Source organism: Lolium rigidum, chromosome 1 (assembly GCF_022539505.1).
Source record: "Lolium rigidum isolate FL_2022 chromosome 1, APGP_CSIRO_Lrig_0.1, whole genome shotgun sequence".
In the NCBI taxonomy this organism is placed as follows: domain Eukaryota; kingdom Viridiplantae; phylum Streptophyta; class Magnoliopsida; order Poales; family Poaceae; genus Lolium; species Lolium rigidum.
In genome coordinates, this window is record NC_061508.1 from 198,865,425 (window position 1) to 198,882,431 (window position 17,007).

Genomic DNA, 17,007 nt, shown 5'->3' on the forward strand with positions numbered 1-17,007 from the left:
TTGTCTAGGGTCGGTTTACGATCACCGTGCGTGGCCGCCAGGCTCAATCACGAGTAGGATGTTCCGATTATGTGGTGAAAACCCTAAATCGTAGTAGGTCGTTTTAGCTTTATTTTGATCAAGCGGGACCACCATCTGATCGTACACCTCGTACGGATCATGGGTGGATCGGCTCCTTGAGCCGATTCACATGACAACCTGAGAGCCGATCGAGGCTCGTATTTAATGTTTACGTGTATGCCATGCGAGAAACTAAGCGAGGCACATCCAACACCTTCCCGACCAGGTATAGGTCAGGTGGCACGCCCTTGCATCAGCATCGGACGTGCGTGTCGGAGTCTTTGCGGGCCGTCGCTCGGAGGGACCAGGGCCAGCCGCAGCCCTGGGAGCCTCCCGGCTCTACTGTGTTGCCCGTCGCTACTCGCCGGTGGGTTTCTGACCGCAACACATCGCCGTTTCTGTCTCCCATGATGAGGAGGGGGTAGTTCTCCCCCGAGGCTGAGGGCTCTACCGGTAGCTATGTGGTTCATCTCTCTCTCCCATGGTGTGATCTTTATGTGATCATGAGCTTTGTATCACTATTAATCTATGTGCTACTCTAGTGATGTTATTAAAGTAGTCTATTCCTCCTCCATGATGTAATGTTGACAGTGTGTGCATCATGAAGTACTTGGCATAGGTTATGATTGTAATCTCTTGTAGATTATGAAGTTAACTATTACTATGATAGTATTGATGTGATCTATTCCCCCTTTCATAGCTATTGGTGACAGTGTGTATGCTATGTTAGTACTCGGTTTAAATTGCAACGGTCTATTATGCACTCTAGAGGTTACTTTAATATGAACTCCGGAAGTTGTGGAGCTTGTTTACTCCGGCTTGAGGTGTGCTTTTATAGCCCTACACAATGAATGGTGTTTGTTATCCAACAAGAGTGTGTTTAAGAGTAGCATTTATTTATTCAGTTATGTGATCATTGTTGAGAGTGTCCACTAGTGAAAGTATGATCCCTAGGCCTTATTTCTAACCATTGAAACACTGTTTCCAACAAGTTCTGTTACATGTTTGCTTGCTGCCATCTTTATTTCAGATTGCAATTACTACTTACAATCATCCATACTACTTGTATTTCACTATCTCTTCGCTGAACTAGTGCACCTATACATCTGACAAGTGTATTAGGTGTGTTGGGGACACAAGAGACTTCTCGTATCTTAATTTCAGGGTTGCTTGAGAGGGATATCTTTGACCTCTAACTCCCTGAGTTCGATAAACCTTGGGTGATTCACTTAAGGGAAACTTTCTGCTGTTCTACAAACCTCTGCTCTTGGAGGCCCAACACTGTCTACAGGAATAGAAGAGTGCGTAGACATCAAGCTATTTTCTGGCGCCGTTGCCAGGGAGGTAAGGTAAAAGGTATTCACATCCTTCGACTACTAAACTATTTCCTAGCACTGTTGCCGGTGTGTGAGTGTTGACGTCAGAAACCCCCTGGCGGGCAGAGATGGTCAACACGGTAGAGCCGGGAACAACTAGGGCTGCGGCTGGCCCCAGTCCCTCAGAGCGACGGCCCGCAAAGCCTCCTGGTCGCACGTCCGATGTTTATCACAAGGGCGTGCCACCCGACCTATACCTGGTCGGGAAGGTGTGGATGATGCCTCGCTTAGTTTCCTGCAGGGCACACACGTAAACGTTAAATACGAGCCTCGATCGGCTCTCGGGTTATCCCGTGAATCGGCTCAAAGAGCCGATCCACCCATGATTCAGACACGGTGTCCGAATATATGGTGGTCCTGCTTGATCAAGATAAAGCTGATAAGATCTACGACGATTTAGGGTTTTCACCGCATAATCGGATCATCCTACTCATGATTGGGCCTCGCGCTCGCGCACGGTGACCGTAAGCCGATCCTAGACAGGGCCTAAAAACCAACACGAGGTTGATCCCCGGAACATCCTTTCTAGGGCTAGCAAACGCCACCCTACACGCCGCTGGATCCTCCAACCCTTTGTAAGGCCTAACTATTGCGGATGTTAAACTAATCCTTGATGAAACAAGGAGCAACCGTAACGGATCAGATCTACTAAACTATGATCAAGCGGGATGCCGCCCCTACACCTAAGATAGGTGTAAGGGCGGCTAGACATGCAAGGGTTGCACTACGAAAGCATGTAATATGAAGAACAATGCTAACCCTAACACATCTAAGATAACTACGTTGCTCGCCATCAAAAAGGCTTCAGTACGAGCAACGCATGAACAACGGGGATAGGCATTACGCTGCCTAGATCGCAAGATGCGATCTAGGCAGCATGGTGCTTACCGGTAGAAACCCTCGAGACGAAGGAGTTGGCGATGCGCCGAGATTTGTTTGTGGTTGAACGTTGGTTGTTGTTTATTCCATAAACCCTAGATACATATTTATAGTCCAGCGGACTTTCTAATGTGGGCGTGCACCAAACCGTGCACGAGTAAGATTCTAACTTCTAAACTAAGATGCGATCTAATATTTTACAGATACACGGGCAATTAAGCCCAACTTGGTATAAAAGGCCGATTCACGTATTTCTTCTATATATACTCTTCAAGTCCATCTTGATCGCGGCCCACCTCTGACTCGGTCAAATTCTGGTGATAACACATGCCCCCCTGGTTTTGGAAATGACATTTCCAAAATCATTACGCTTTCTTTCGTCAGGTCATGTCGTGGCAGAACCGTCGCAGTATCCGTCATCATGATGCCTTGCCTTCTCAACTTCTCCGCGTGACCTGGCAGTTTTTTTCTCCTTCTTTCAGGCACCACTTCCTCGGAAACTGCTGTGGCATTGAATTCCCACTATATCCCCTTTTATTTAACCGCTCCGCACAGTTTATTCCTGCATCTTCCTCGCATTAGCATTCCGAAAGACCCTCCTCTGCCACCATGTCTTCTTCTTCTTCCTCTTCATCGGGTCTTTCCTACGTGTCCTCTCCCATCCGAGAGTCGACACCCGAGTGGGGTACGCAGGCGGCGTATGACATCCTTGCCCCAACGGCGTGGGACAAAGAAGACTATGACTCCTCCATCTGGTCCGAGGATGACAAATCCTTAACCGATGGGGAGAGTGACCTCCGCTTCCTCGCTGACGGGAAATCGGAGGAGGAGAGCGATGACGATCGCTTCTCCTGGGCAGACTTCACTTCCTCCGAGGAGGAGGAGGAAGAAGAGGAGGAGGACAGCTCCTCCGACGAGCCCCCGGCCAAGCGCTTTTGCCCCCGGCCGGGGAACCTCGGCGACTTCGACGGCCGACGACGACGCTGACGAGGAGGATGAAGACAACGAAGGCCCTGCCGACGGCCGCTGGAGCAGCGACGACGAGCCGGCAGGGAGCAGCGCCGACGGCGGCGGTGACGGCGACGACGAGGGCAGCCATGGCCCGTAGATAGGATCCCTAGAATAGGATCAGCAGTAGTAAATGGGGCAATGTATCCCCTAGCAACTCCTTTTGAGAGCAATCTTGGCTCTTTGTGTAAGAAATCTGGCTATCAATGAAGAATTTCCCTTAATTTGATCTTGCCGATTCCTTGTATGCTAACTTAGCCGATTTTTCCTCATCCTGGCTCTGCCGATTGTTAGCTTAATCGATGTTCAACGAGCCGATGGCAACACATAGGTCCTTCATTATAACCTGCGGGACGGGCCAAATCAGTCATCCCTTCGAACGGTAGTTGCGAACCTAACTTGAATTCAGATCCCCAAACTTCCAACTGAACAGATCCAAACCGCAGTCACTGAGCGTAGTGCTGGATTTAATGGCAAACTCCTGAAAAAATGCCTGATCTCATCATTAACTTTAGGTTTCAGACACTTTTCTGCCGAATCTCCCTCCTCCAGATCCTCTTCTATCTTCAGGAAAGCTTCAGGACGGTTTCTGAATCAACTCGAACGTCGAAGCTGCCACTTTGCAGAACGAGATATCATTTGTCCATAAATTCCCTGGTGATATTCTGCGGTGATGTTTATAATCCTGCTCTGTCTTTTAACATCAACCATCTCGTAAAATAAAATGGAGATGCAGAGCCAGCCGATTCTAGCAAAAATCGGCTCCCTATAGCAAAGGATCCTTCAGGGCAAACTGCCCCCCGAGCCTCAGTCAGAGTGAGGACAGCAGTGAACCGACCAACTCAGCCATCCTTGGTTTCCAACTTATAGAGCAGAGCCAGCCGATCCCGACAGAATCGGCCTCCAAGAGCAGAGCACTTTCAGGGCGAGCTGCCCCCCGAGCTTCTTCAGCTCAATCCTTGCGCCTTGCTGACCAGATCGGCTCATCATCTTCGGCAGGCTGCAGCAACTTCCGGTGAGGATGTCCTTACATTTCTGACGCCCTCCAAACTCTGGGCACGACAACCCCTGGAAGTGACAGTTACTGAGTCGAAACGTGACAGCCGATGGCTTCGTCATCGGCTGTTCTTCTGGTTTTAGAAGAGATATGCTCCCTTCATTAGGCTCATCCCTACCCTGACTTGCACATTTATGCTGCCCTTGCCGTTAGTCAGGGTTACGATCCTCCATCCTGCAGTCCTGGTTCTAGAAGATGTCACGTTCCATTGATCCTTAAGTCGATGTCTGCACATCGGCTGTGCTAAAAAAAATTTGAATTTTCGGCCGATTTATGTATCGGCCCCCATACTCCAATCATCATCAAAGGATGAGACACTTCTACTGCATATCCTCGTGTTTTATTCACCTGGGTGCCCCCCCGAGCCGATTCTGTCAGGAGGATTGATGGTATCGGCTCTGTTGGATTACATGTTGAGCCCAGGCAGAATGGATGGTGAGGATAATTTTGGCCGATTGCTGGAATCGGCCTCCATGTTGCTTGTTCGATGAAGGTTTTGTAATGTCCCTTCATAAAAAATTTTGGGGCCGATCACAAAGATCAGCCTCGCCACGTTTGTTCATCGACGTTTGCTTTGTTACACAGTCAGGCCTGTGGATAAAACCAGCCTAACCCCGCTCTTTGTCACGTCGATGCGCTCGCAGTCGTCCAGATTGATGCCTGAGAGTGGCTCTTGGCCCGATGTCTCCCAAACGTCCATGCCAGCTGTTGAAACCTCGACTGAATCATCTGCGTGGACGACTTCTACTTCATCTCCATCCCACTGTATCAGGCATTGGTGCATCGTGGATGGAATGCAACAGTTGGCGTGGATCCAATCTCTCCCTAGTAGGACAGCGTAGGTACTCTTGCTGTCGACGATAAAGAACGTCGTAGGGACAGTTTTCCTTCCTACGGTCAGATCCACATTCAGAACACCTTGCGCGTCGGATGCTTGGCCGTTGAAATCGCTCAGTGTTACGTTGGTCTTGATCAGATCCGAGCTGGAGCGCCCCAACCGACGTAGCATGGAGTATGGCATAATGTTAACTGCCGCTCCGGTGTCCACCAACATCTTGTTGACAGGCTGCCCATTGATGTAACCTCGCAAGTACAGGGCCTTCAGATGCCTGTAACTTCTTTCTTTCGGCTTCTCAAAGATGACCGGCCGTGGGCCGCGAGTCTAATTGCGCCACAGGTGCTTCATATAATCTTGGAGCGCTAAACTCCGTTGGAAGAATGAAGACCATATTTGTGCCAGCCGATGTATCATCATCGGCTTTCCTCTGCTTGGGGCGCCACTCTTTTCTTTGTGGCCGACCTTCTTCGTCCAGGGTTCGCCGAATTTTGGCGGCCAGATCAGGCCGTGCCTTCCTTAGTGTGCGCAGGTACAATCTTTCAGCTTCTTCCAACCAGACGCTGAACCCTTCGCTTCTGGGAACGGCTGAGCCCATCAGGGCACCACCTGGGCCGATGATATTTGTCTTCTTCATCATCGTCCTCTAGTTCCTCGAGATCTTCCACCCGAGCGGACTCAGCATGCTTATTCCGAGGCGGGAGAGGCCCTAGACGCTTGAACACGGACACGTTAGCGGCATCCTTCTTCCTTTGTTTGCATTACGGGCAGTTCTCGATTGTTGGCAATCGGCTCATTCCCGAGTCCCAGCAATGTTTGAAGAACGGACAGTCCCAGTGCCGACCCATGTCATCCTGCCCCCTCGGCCTTCCTTCAGCGTGACGACTGTACCCGCCGTTGTTTCTATCATGCTGACGGTACCTCCTGTCCTCTGCATCGGACCGACAATTTCTCTCATCATCTACGTCGTAGCGCCGACGTCGGTCGTACTGCTGCTCATATTTGTTGAGGAGATGCTCGGAGAGTGGACGTTGATACCGCACGCTTCTCACTTCCTCCTCTGCCAGGTACCGTCTGTCATCATCTTGGGGCCGGTCGCATGGATCGGCCTCCTCTTTATCCTTGCCACGGGAGTGGCTGCTTTCTGCTTCATCTTTGCCATGGCGGCTTGCAAACCCTGCCATGTTGACGCCAAAGGAGAACTCTGGCTGGCATATGGAGTGGCTGAGATCCACCATGTTGATGACGTAGGCCGGTGAACCCGGCACTTCCGGTGCTGCTGATGCGCATGGCAACGGTGGACGAACCTGGAACGCATTCTCATGTGAGAACCCCTTCCACTTCACGCCATGGGAGAGAGTTCTGTGGAAAGAGCCGATGAGTTCGGCTTCGAGGGTTGCCTTGATCTCGTCATGTCTCTTCTTGAGTTCATCAGGCAGATCCTCGTACTTGACCGGAGTGCTTTCCGCCATCTCGGATGCAGACGGCGATGTGGTGGATGTTGAAGGTTGTCCCACCGGGCGTGCCAGAATGTGTTGACGTCAGAAACCCCCTGGCGGGCAGAGATGGTCAACACGGTAGAGCCGGGAACAACTTGGGCTGCGGCTGGCCCCAGTCCCTCAGAGCGACGGCCCGCAAAGCCTCCTGGTCGCACGTCCGATGTTTATCACAAGGGCGTGCCACCTGACCTATACCTGGTCAGGAAGGTGTTGATGATGCCTCGCTTAGTTTCCTGCAGGGCACACACGTAAACGTTAAATACGAGCCTCGATCGGCTCTCAGGTTATCCTGTGAATCGGCTCAAAGAGCCGATCCACCCATGATTCAGACACGGTGTCCGAATATATGGTGGTCCTGCTTGATCAAGATAAAGCTGATAAGATCTACGACGATTTAGGGTTTTCACCGCATAATCGGATCATCCTACTCATGATTGGGCCTCGCGCTCGTGCACGGTGACCGTAAGCCGATCCTAGACAGGGCCTAAAAACCAACACGAGGTTGATCCCCGGAACATCCTTTCTAGGGCTAGCAAACGCCACCCTACACGCCGCTGGATCCTCCAACCCTTTGTAAGGCCTAACTATTGCGGATGTTAAACTAATCCTTGATGAAACAAGGAGCAACCGTAACGGATCAGATCTACTAAACTATGATCAAGCGGGGTGCCGCCCCTACACCTAAGATAGGTGTAAGGGCGGCTAGACATGCAAGGGTTGCACTACGAAAGCATGTAATATGAAGAACAATGCTAACCCTAACACATCTAAGATAACTACGTTGCTCGCCATCAAAAAGGCTTCGATACGAGCAACGCATGAACAACGGGGATAGGCATTACGCTGCCTAGATCGCAAGATGCGATCTAGGCAGCATGGTGCTTACCGGTAGAAACCCTCGAGACGAAGGAGTTGGCGATGCGCCGAGATTTGTTTGTGGTTGAACGTTGGTTGTTGTTTATTCCATAAACCCTAGAAACATATTTATAGTCCAGCGGACTTTCTAATGTGGGCGTGCACCAAACCGTGCACGAGTAAGATTCTAACTTCTAAACTAAGATGCGATCTAATATTTTACAGATACACGGGCAATTAAGCCCAACTTGGTATAAAAGGCCGATTCACGTATTTCTTCTATATATACTCTTCAAGTCCATCTTGATCGCGGCCCACCTCTGACTCGGTCAAATTCTGGTGATAACAGTGAGTGCTCGAAGCTATTTCCTTTAGATCCTGCAATTGCATCTTTTTGTTTCTTGTTTTTATTTTTCACTAGTTAGGCATAATGGAAAACAACAAAAAAATTAGTGAACTTTTTAATCTTTTTCCTGAGCTAAGACATGAATGGTTTGATGCGAAAATTAAAAAACCTATGGAACCTTATTTGCATGATAGTAGCAATGTTATTAGTATGAATGCAATTACTGCTAATGCTATGGAAAAGTCTAAGCTTGGGGAAGCTAGTTCTTATGATCTTTTTAGCTTCCCATCTTTAGGGGAGAAAATTTGCTCTGATAATACTTTATCTCCCATATGCGATAACTCTAATGATGCTTGTGATATTTTAAATCCACCTGTTGAAAGTATTACTTTCAAGATACCTATGAAAATTGTTGAACTTGCTATGAACAATTGCTATTTTGGAGATGGGATCTGTCCATCCTAGTGATCATTTACTCTTTATACATGAATTATGCGAGTTGTTCGAGAATGCGGGTATTTCAAAGGACCAAGTTAAGAGGAAGCTATTCTCTATATCTCTGAAGGGCAGAGCGGCGAGAATGGTATAAGATGTCTGAAGAATGGTCGATCTATTGGTTGGGAGGAAATTGTACCTCTCTTTTATTCTAAATTTTATCCTCCTCATGAAGTGCATGTTGATAGGAATTACATTTATAACTTTTATCCTCGTGATGGAGAGAGTATTTCCCAAGCATGGGGGAGATTGAAGTCACTAATGCTCAAATGTCCCATTCATGAGCTCCCCCGTAATGTTATTATTAATATTTTTTATGCAAGGCTTTCAGGACATCACAATGACTATCTAGATGCCTGTTTGGAGGGATCTTTCACAAGAAAGGAGGTTGAAGCTACATGGGATTTTCTTGAAAGAATTCAAAGCAATACTGAAGATTGGGAGAATGACAAAGGTAAAGAATCAGGTATAAACTACGAGTATGATTGCATTAAGTCTTTCGCTCAAACTGCTGATTTTCAAGAGCTTAGTGCTAAATATGGTCTTGATCCTCAAATTATGGTCGATTGCTATAGAGCCTTTGCTTCTCATATTAGTGTTCCTAAAGAAAATTGGTACATGTATCATGAACCTTTTAAAGACGCTTGCATGGAAAATGAAATTGTTGTTAATGATTGCAATGAACATGCTCAAACTTCTGAGAATGCTATTTCCTATAAGCATGTTAATTTTTGTGGAGTTCATAGACCTTGTGAAAAGAATAAAATTGAAGAAGAATATTGTATCCATCACAGGAATGAAAAAACTAGAAAGTGGTCCAGGGCTCTAGATGATCTTGGTGAAAAAGTTTGTGCCCTCTATCCTTTTATTTGTGAACTTTGCCATAGAGTGGGTAATTTTAATTTTCAATGCTCCTCCAATGATAATTCGAACCACATGAGTGCTGCAAATTTGTATTGTGATGATGAAATCACTCCTAATCAGCATGATGAACTTACTTTATTTTTGGGGTGTGAAGAGTTATTGAGAAAAACTTCTTTGGTGGATATGAGTGCTCTTGATATTAATAGTGTCCTGCATGGGTGTCTTTCTTATTGCATTGATAACTGCCACACAAATACTTACATACAAAATATTTTAGAAGATGACACTTTGCCAAAATATGATAGGACCGCTGTGTGTTTCGAACTTATTAATGAAAAGGAGGAATCCTCCCAAGTTTCTTCTATTGTTTCTGGAAATAAATCAGTTTATGTGGAGAAGCCTCCCTTCAAGCCTCTTCCTCCTAAAGAAGGGAACGAGGAGAAGGAAAAGAAGAAGAAGAAGAAGAAGAAGAAGAAGAAGAAGAAGAAGAAGGGAACGAAGAAGAGGAAGAAGAGGGGGAATAAAAAGAAAGAGGTAACGGCATATCCCCGCGTGTATGAGATAACGATAGATAACCGTAAGTATGTTGCTCCTAATGATTATTATGATAATAAATCTGAATACAATGATCTTCCTATGCCCTTTACTTATATTAGTGGTTATGATTTGGAAGAGGACACTGCTTTTGATACTGAAAATCTCTTTGGTACCGATTATGAAAGTAATGATGTTAGCACTATCCAGTTTCCTCAAATGATGATATTATATCTTCGGGCTTAGATAATCGTTATAGAGATGACTATGACACAGGTTATAATTATCCTTATGAAACTTTTCATAGTTATGATGGGATTGCCAAAAATCATTCCCTTAGTATGCAAATCGTTTACCATATTCAAATTCTTGATAATGATCCTGCTCCAATTACTATTAATGAGAATAGTTTTTCTTATGCCAAAATTAATGATACTTTTATGCATATGAACCATGATAAGAATTTTTTAAGTGAGGGTTATATTGTGGATTTCATCAATGATGCTACTGAAGGTTATTATGAGAGAGGGAAACATGGTTATATGCATCTTAATAATATTAAGTTTCCCCTCTTTATGTTGAGAATCTTGAAGTTGCGCTTGTGTTGCCTTTCTATGCTTATTACATTATGCTTACATGACTTGTTTATTTACAAGATTCCTATGCATAGGAAGCGGGGTAGGCTTAAATTTGTTTCATACTTGATTTTTGATGCTCTCTTTGCTTCAACTCTCATTCTTATGTGAGCATCATTAAAATTACCGAGCCCATCTTAATGGCTATAAAGAAAGCACTTCTTGGGAGATAACCCATGTTTTTATTTTGCTACTGTTTTGTTGTGTCTTGGAAGTTGTTACTACTGTAGAAACCTCTCATTATCTTTATTTTATTGCATTGTTGTGCCAAGTAAAGTCTTTGATAGTAAAGTTGATACTAGATTTGGATTTCTGCGCAGAAACAGATTTCTAGCTGTCACGAATTTGAGTAGATCTCTCTGTAGGAAACTCTAAAAAATCTGCGAAAATTCATGAGTGATCCTCAGATATGTACGCAACTTTCATTCAATCTGATCTTCTTCATCTGAGCATGTTAAGTTCCCTTAAAAAATTCGTCTTTACGGACTGTTCTGTTTTGACAGATTCTGCCTTTTATTTCGCATTGCCTCTTTTACTGTGTTTGAGTAGATTTCTTTGCTCCATTAAATTTCAGTAACCTTGGGTAATGTCCAGAAGTGTTGGGAATGATTGTGTCCTTGCTGAACATGTGAATTTTTGATTATTCACTAACCCTCTAATGAGATTGTTTTGAGTTTGGTGTGGAGGAAGTTTTCAAGGATCAAGAGAGGAGGATGATATAATGTGATCAAGAAGAGTGAAAAGTCTAATCTTGGGGATGCCCCCGTGGTGCATCCCTGCATATTTCAAGAAGACTCAAGCATCTAAGCTTGGGGATGCCCAAGGTATCCCCTTCTTCATCGATAACTTATCAGATCACCTCTAGTGAAACTATATTTTTATTCCGTCACATCTTATGTGCTTTACTTGGAGCGTCTGTGTGCTTTTATTTTTGTTTGTGTTTGAATAAATTCGGATCCTAGCAATCCATGTGTGGGAGAGAGACACGCTCCGCTTTTTCATATGAACACTTGTGTTCTTAGTTTTACTTTTAATGTTCATGGCTAAAGTTAAAAGCTGCTGCATTTATTGCTATCTATTATATTATTAAAACAACAACCAACCTACGGTCAAGATTTAGCTACAAATAATCAAAGTAAAACCACGGCCAAGATTTCCTCGCAAAGATTTCCTCGCGTCCAGACTTTATGTTTCCCCCACGCTACGCCGGAAAAAAAGCTCCACACCGCGCCGCTTATATCTCAACAGCATTCCGTCTCTTTGAACAACGGTAGAGATAGATCAATCTATATAGCTAAGGACCTTCAGGTTTCTTATTCAAGTACGACTGCTAGCAATCAATTGGTGCATGGCGGACTCCCCTTAAAGGAAAACCCAAAAGTAGATGCATCGCGGACGCGATTCCGCCTATAGGATATCGCGCCATCAAGCTTCCTAGCGCCTACGCCGATAGATTCGATCGCGATTTTCCCTGCCATTGTTGATAGCAGTCGTCCATCGGTCGTCGTCTTCGGCCGGGCAGGTGGTTCTATAGTGATCCAATGGCGGCCTCTTTATCGGACATCCCAGGCAGCCTCCATCAACCAACATTTCCTCATCCAGGCAAGTTAAGAATAAGGATACTCAGGCAGTCAAAATATCTCTATCGTTTTGATCAACAGCAGAACTATATTTCCTGCCGTGTCCGCTTTATGCGCTGCGCCGGCCGTTGATTTCTCAAGCCGGCAACAGAAAGGCAACAGACAATGGTCGATCGATTACTGATGCCCATCAGCATGATGCGTTAGAAAGCGGAGCAGGGCAGGGCCTCGATCTGCCATGTATTTTTTGTGGATCCAGATATACTGGTGCTGGACTGGTATCAAATTACGTTAAAATTTCTACCGATCCTCTACGCAAGCTTAATTTCCAAGAAGTTCAAGAGATTCTTATTTTGCAAGAGGTACGCTGATTTCACAAGTAATTTTTTTGTCAATCTTCTACCCAAGCTTATTTTCCAAAAAGAAGTTCAACATATTCTTAGTTTGGAGGCACTAGGAGCTGGAGCATCGCTTGCAGAGATCATGTATGTCGGCAATGTTGAGGTAGGTTGTGCAAGGTTGAGGCATTCGATGATCCTTTTCTCAATTGGTTTGTTTAAGTATGAGCCAAACTGAAATATTGCATCCAGTCTTGCAACTGAGAGTTGCCTCGATTCTAAAAAAAGACACATGTATCGGTTGGTAATTCTTTTCCTCTAACACTCTCAATCTCATGTAATGCCCACCGTTGCAGGTTTGCCACCCAATGGAATACATCAGAGATACTTGAACTTTGCATTAGGAGCCTTAATGTGTTTCTATAAATTATCAGACATGGGTCAGTGCAGTTTATAGGAACGGATGCCGTGAGGAATTTGTGGAGAGCTGGTGTGTCTACAGTGGATGCCTGTCACGTCTGTGCACAAAGCTTATGTCGGCACGTCCCACCGGAACCTCAAGAAGCTGGTGCATATAGAGCATGGTGCCTATAGCAGTATCTTGCAACAGTTCGGCCAGAAGAATAAAGACCGGATATCAGCATGTCCTTGCAGAAGCCGCAGCCGAAGACGGGATGCAGTAAGACCAAAGTTTACATTCTTTTTTCCATGTTACATTGTTTGGTTTAGTTATTCAGTAAACTACTTTCATTGGATAATCAATCCGTGATAATACTGAGTGTATTTTTAACGAAAAGGAGGGGAATGTAGAGGGGCTCCGATTCTTATTTGCCATCTCCATTTAGATATATTCCTTATATATATAGGAGTATTTACTATTGTCGATGAATTTTAGTTATATATATTTTTCTCTATACTGAAATATGCAAAATGATAAGTAGGGAGAAGAAATTGTTGGGAGAAGTGGTTATTCTATTAAGCTTCTATGTCATTTAAAGGGACACCGTAGTAACATTCCAGTTGAACTGAATATATTGATGATTAAAGGTTGGAATCGTCGAGGTTTTGTTCTGCCAGCATTGCTAGGTACCTTGCATTAAGTAAGTTACCGTTACATCTATGTCTGTAAATTTCAGTACCTTTGATTGTACTGGATTGTATGTCCTTCGTTGATTCTTCTTTAAATGGTAAATGTAATGCTAGGAAGGTGTAGGAAGCACTTCCGCGAAATCACATGCCATTTTCTTAGCTACGTCAATTTAAATGGTAAATGTAATGCTAGGAATGTCTATTTAGTTCCTTCAACCAAAAAAGTGACCTTTCTCTTTAGTACCTATAGGTATGTTCTCTTGCAAAATATAGGCGAAGCTGCAAGACTAACTCGAAACTATACTCTTTCATTTTTGTATGAACAATTATATAACATTACACCAGAGGATAAATTTAGATTCAAGCAGAGAAACTACTAAAGAGAAAGAACAATTTTTTGGTGGAGTAACTCATAATAAGGAAATGCCTTATAAGCAATGGGTCTCAACTCTCACATAACTGTGTCATATTTTAACATGTGAACCTGCATATCGTCCATGATATTTGTGGATGCTTCTACTTGGGGCTGGCGGATTGAATATAGAACGTTGGTGAGTCATGAATTACAGTTAGCTATGCAGAATTATCCATTTTCATACCACTGAAATCTCAATACATTTTTATGCAAAAAATTATTTCAATAGTTAGTTGCAGATATTATATGTTCTTTTGTCACAGGGTAGTATAAATGAAGGAGAAGACCTTGGAGGTGTTGTTATAGAATGGAGTGAGAAAGCAGTGTTAAAATCGTAGTTGATGAAGCTAATTTGGGAGCCTGAACCACAACCAGTGCGATTCGTTTGACAATAATGGTTTGAATATTGCATGTTGAACATTTTACTTATAGTTCAAAACATCACAGGGTCATCGCATGATCATTGTAAAAGTTCCAGCAGATTTTCTGCTATGATGCAAGCTCTGATTTCTTACAACATAAAATAATGTTTTGTTTGAAAGTATAAAGGATAAGTTAATACATGTTTTCTGAGTTGATGTTCATATGTATAATTCTTCATTTAATTTTACTACGTTTTCTATCCATTTTGATTTGCACATGTAATGGATGATAAAGATTAATTTTTATTTAAGTTGGTCTCAAAATAGCTACTTCTAATTTTTTTTATTCAGACTCGCTATCAAAAATCAATGAGAGTTCTAAATATATATATTTGCAAATGTTAAAGTTTTCAGAATCTACAAAACAAATAGTCAAGTGAGAAATTAATTAAAAGTTACTTCTTTTAACATAACAAAGGTTAAGGAGTGAAGGAGTCAACATAATTTATTTCAAAATTACTCCTTGAAGTATTTCATTAAAAGTTTCTTTTGCTTACACAAAAAGTTACTTTTGCTTAAATAAGAAATTTCATATTTTTACTATAACATGAAACAAAATTTTAAGCAACAATTATATGTAGATTTAAATTATGCATATAACTAAATACAATTAAATACATTATTAAAGCAATGTGATATTAGATGGTGTTGCTGTAGCATTTTCATGTGAGTAGTCCATGCTAAATACAATACATTAGATGAGAGATGAAAATAGGAAAAGATTAATTTAGACTAAGATTAGCATGTGGGAAATCTTCCATTGCACACTAAAAACATCTATATAGTTGATGATAATGCAGGTGGAGGAACAAACCCAAGTTAGAGATGATCCCAATCTTAGATTTAGATCTTGACAGAAAATTTGTAAAAGATGAAAAGATACTTCACACGAAGTTATTACTTATTATGTACATAATAATCAACATACAACCACAAAGCAAAAAAAAAATATATTAAAGAAAAAGATGTATTGACAATATTTCTAACTATTAACATCAAAACATTTTGTCTGCTCCAAATTTTCTTTATAATACTATCATTCATAATTATATACAATACCATGTTGATTAATAATGGCCAAAGCTTGGACGACAAATACCATGACAAAATCAAAAAAAAAGTGCAATAATATATAAAAAATCTAGCCGCGCTAATGCGCGGGCCATCTTGCTAGTTTGGTTGGAAACAGAAAATGCTTCATGTGGTAATTGGTATATTGTCTTGAATAATTTGATACTTGGCAATTGTTTTGAGCTCTCAAATAGATCATGTTTAAGCTCTTGCATCATGTAGTTTAAACCTATTAGTGGAGAACTACCATAGAGCTTGCTGAAATTTGGTTTGCATGATTGGTCCCTCTAAAGTCTAGATATTTTCTGGTAAAAGTGTTTGAACAACAAGGAGACAGTGTAGAGTCTTATAATGCTTGCAATATGTTCTTCTGTAAGTTTTGATGTACCGGTTCATACTTGTGTTTGCTTCAAACAACCTTGCTAGCCAAAGCCTTGTACTAAGAGGGAATGCTTCTCGTGCATCCAAAACCTTGAGCCAAAACTTATGCCATTTGTGTCCACCATAACTACCTACTATGTGGTATTTATCTGCCATTCCAAGTAAATTGCTTGAGTGCTACCTTTAAAATTTCATTCCTTCTCTTTGCAATACATAGCTCATGGAAAAATAGCTTAAAAACTATTGTGGTATTGAATATGTCGCTTATGTATCTTATTTCTTATAAGTTGCTTGTTGAGCGGTAACCATGTTTCTGGGGACGCCATCAAGCTGTTACACCTTTGTTGAATATCATGTGAGTTGCTATGCATGTTCGTCTTGTCTGAAGTAAGGGAGATTTGTCATGATTAAATGCTTTGAGTATGCATATTGTTAGAGAAGAACATTGGGCCGCCAACCAAAGCCATGTATCATGGTGGAAGTTTCAGCTTGGACATTAATCCTCAAATCTCTTATGAGAATATTATCTGTTGTTGAATGCTTAAGCATAAAAGAGGAGTCCATGATCTGTTTTCTATGTTGTCCCGGTATGGATGTCCTCAAGTTGAGATCTATCAAAATCGAGAAATCAAATGCGATTTATCTCCTTGGACCTTTGTACAGGTGGCATAGAGGTACCCCTTTGTGACACTTGTTTGAAACATATGTAATGCAATGATAATCCATGGAAATCCGAGCTAATTAGGACAAGGTGCGAGCACTATTGGTATTCGATGCATGAGGCTTGCAACTTATAGGATGTTTTATGCATAACACATATGAATTATTACTACCGTTGACAAAATTGTTTCCATGTTTTCAAAATAAAAAGCTCTAGCACATGAGTAATCCCTGCTTCCCTCTGCGAAGGGCCTTTCTTTTAGTTTATGTTGAGTCAGTTTACCTACTTCTTTCTATCTTAGAAGCAAACACTTGTGTCAACTGTGTGCATTGATTCCTACATACTTGCTTATTTGCACTCATCATATTACTTTGTGTTGACAATTATCCATGAGATAAACATGTTGAAAGTTGAAAGCAACTGCTAAAACTTAAATCTTCCTTTGTGTTGCTTCAAAACCTTCTATTAAGAATCTATTGCTTTATGAGTTAACTCTTATGCAAGGCTTTTGATGCTTGTCTTGAAAGTACCATTCATGAAAAGTCTTTGCTATATGATTCGAGTTGCTTAGTCATTATCTTTACCATTGCTTTGAATCACTTCATTC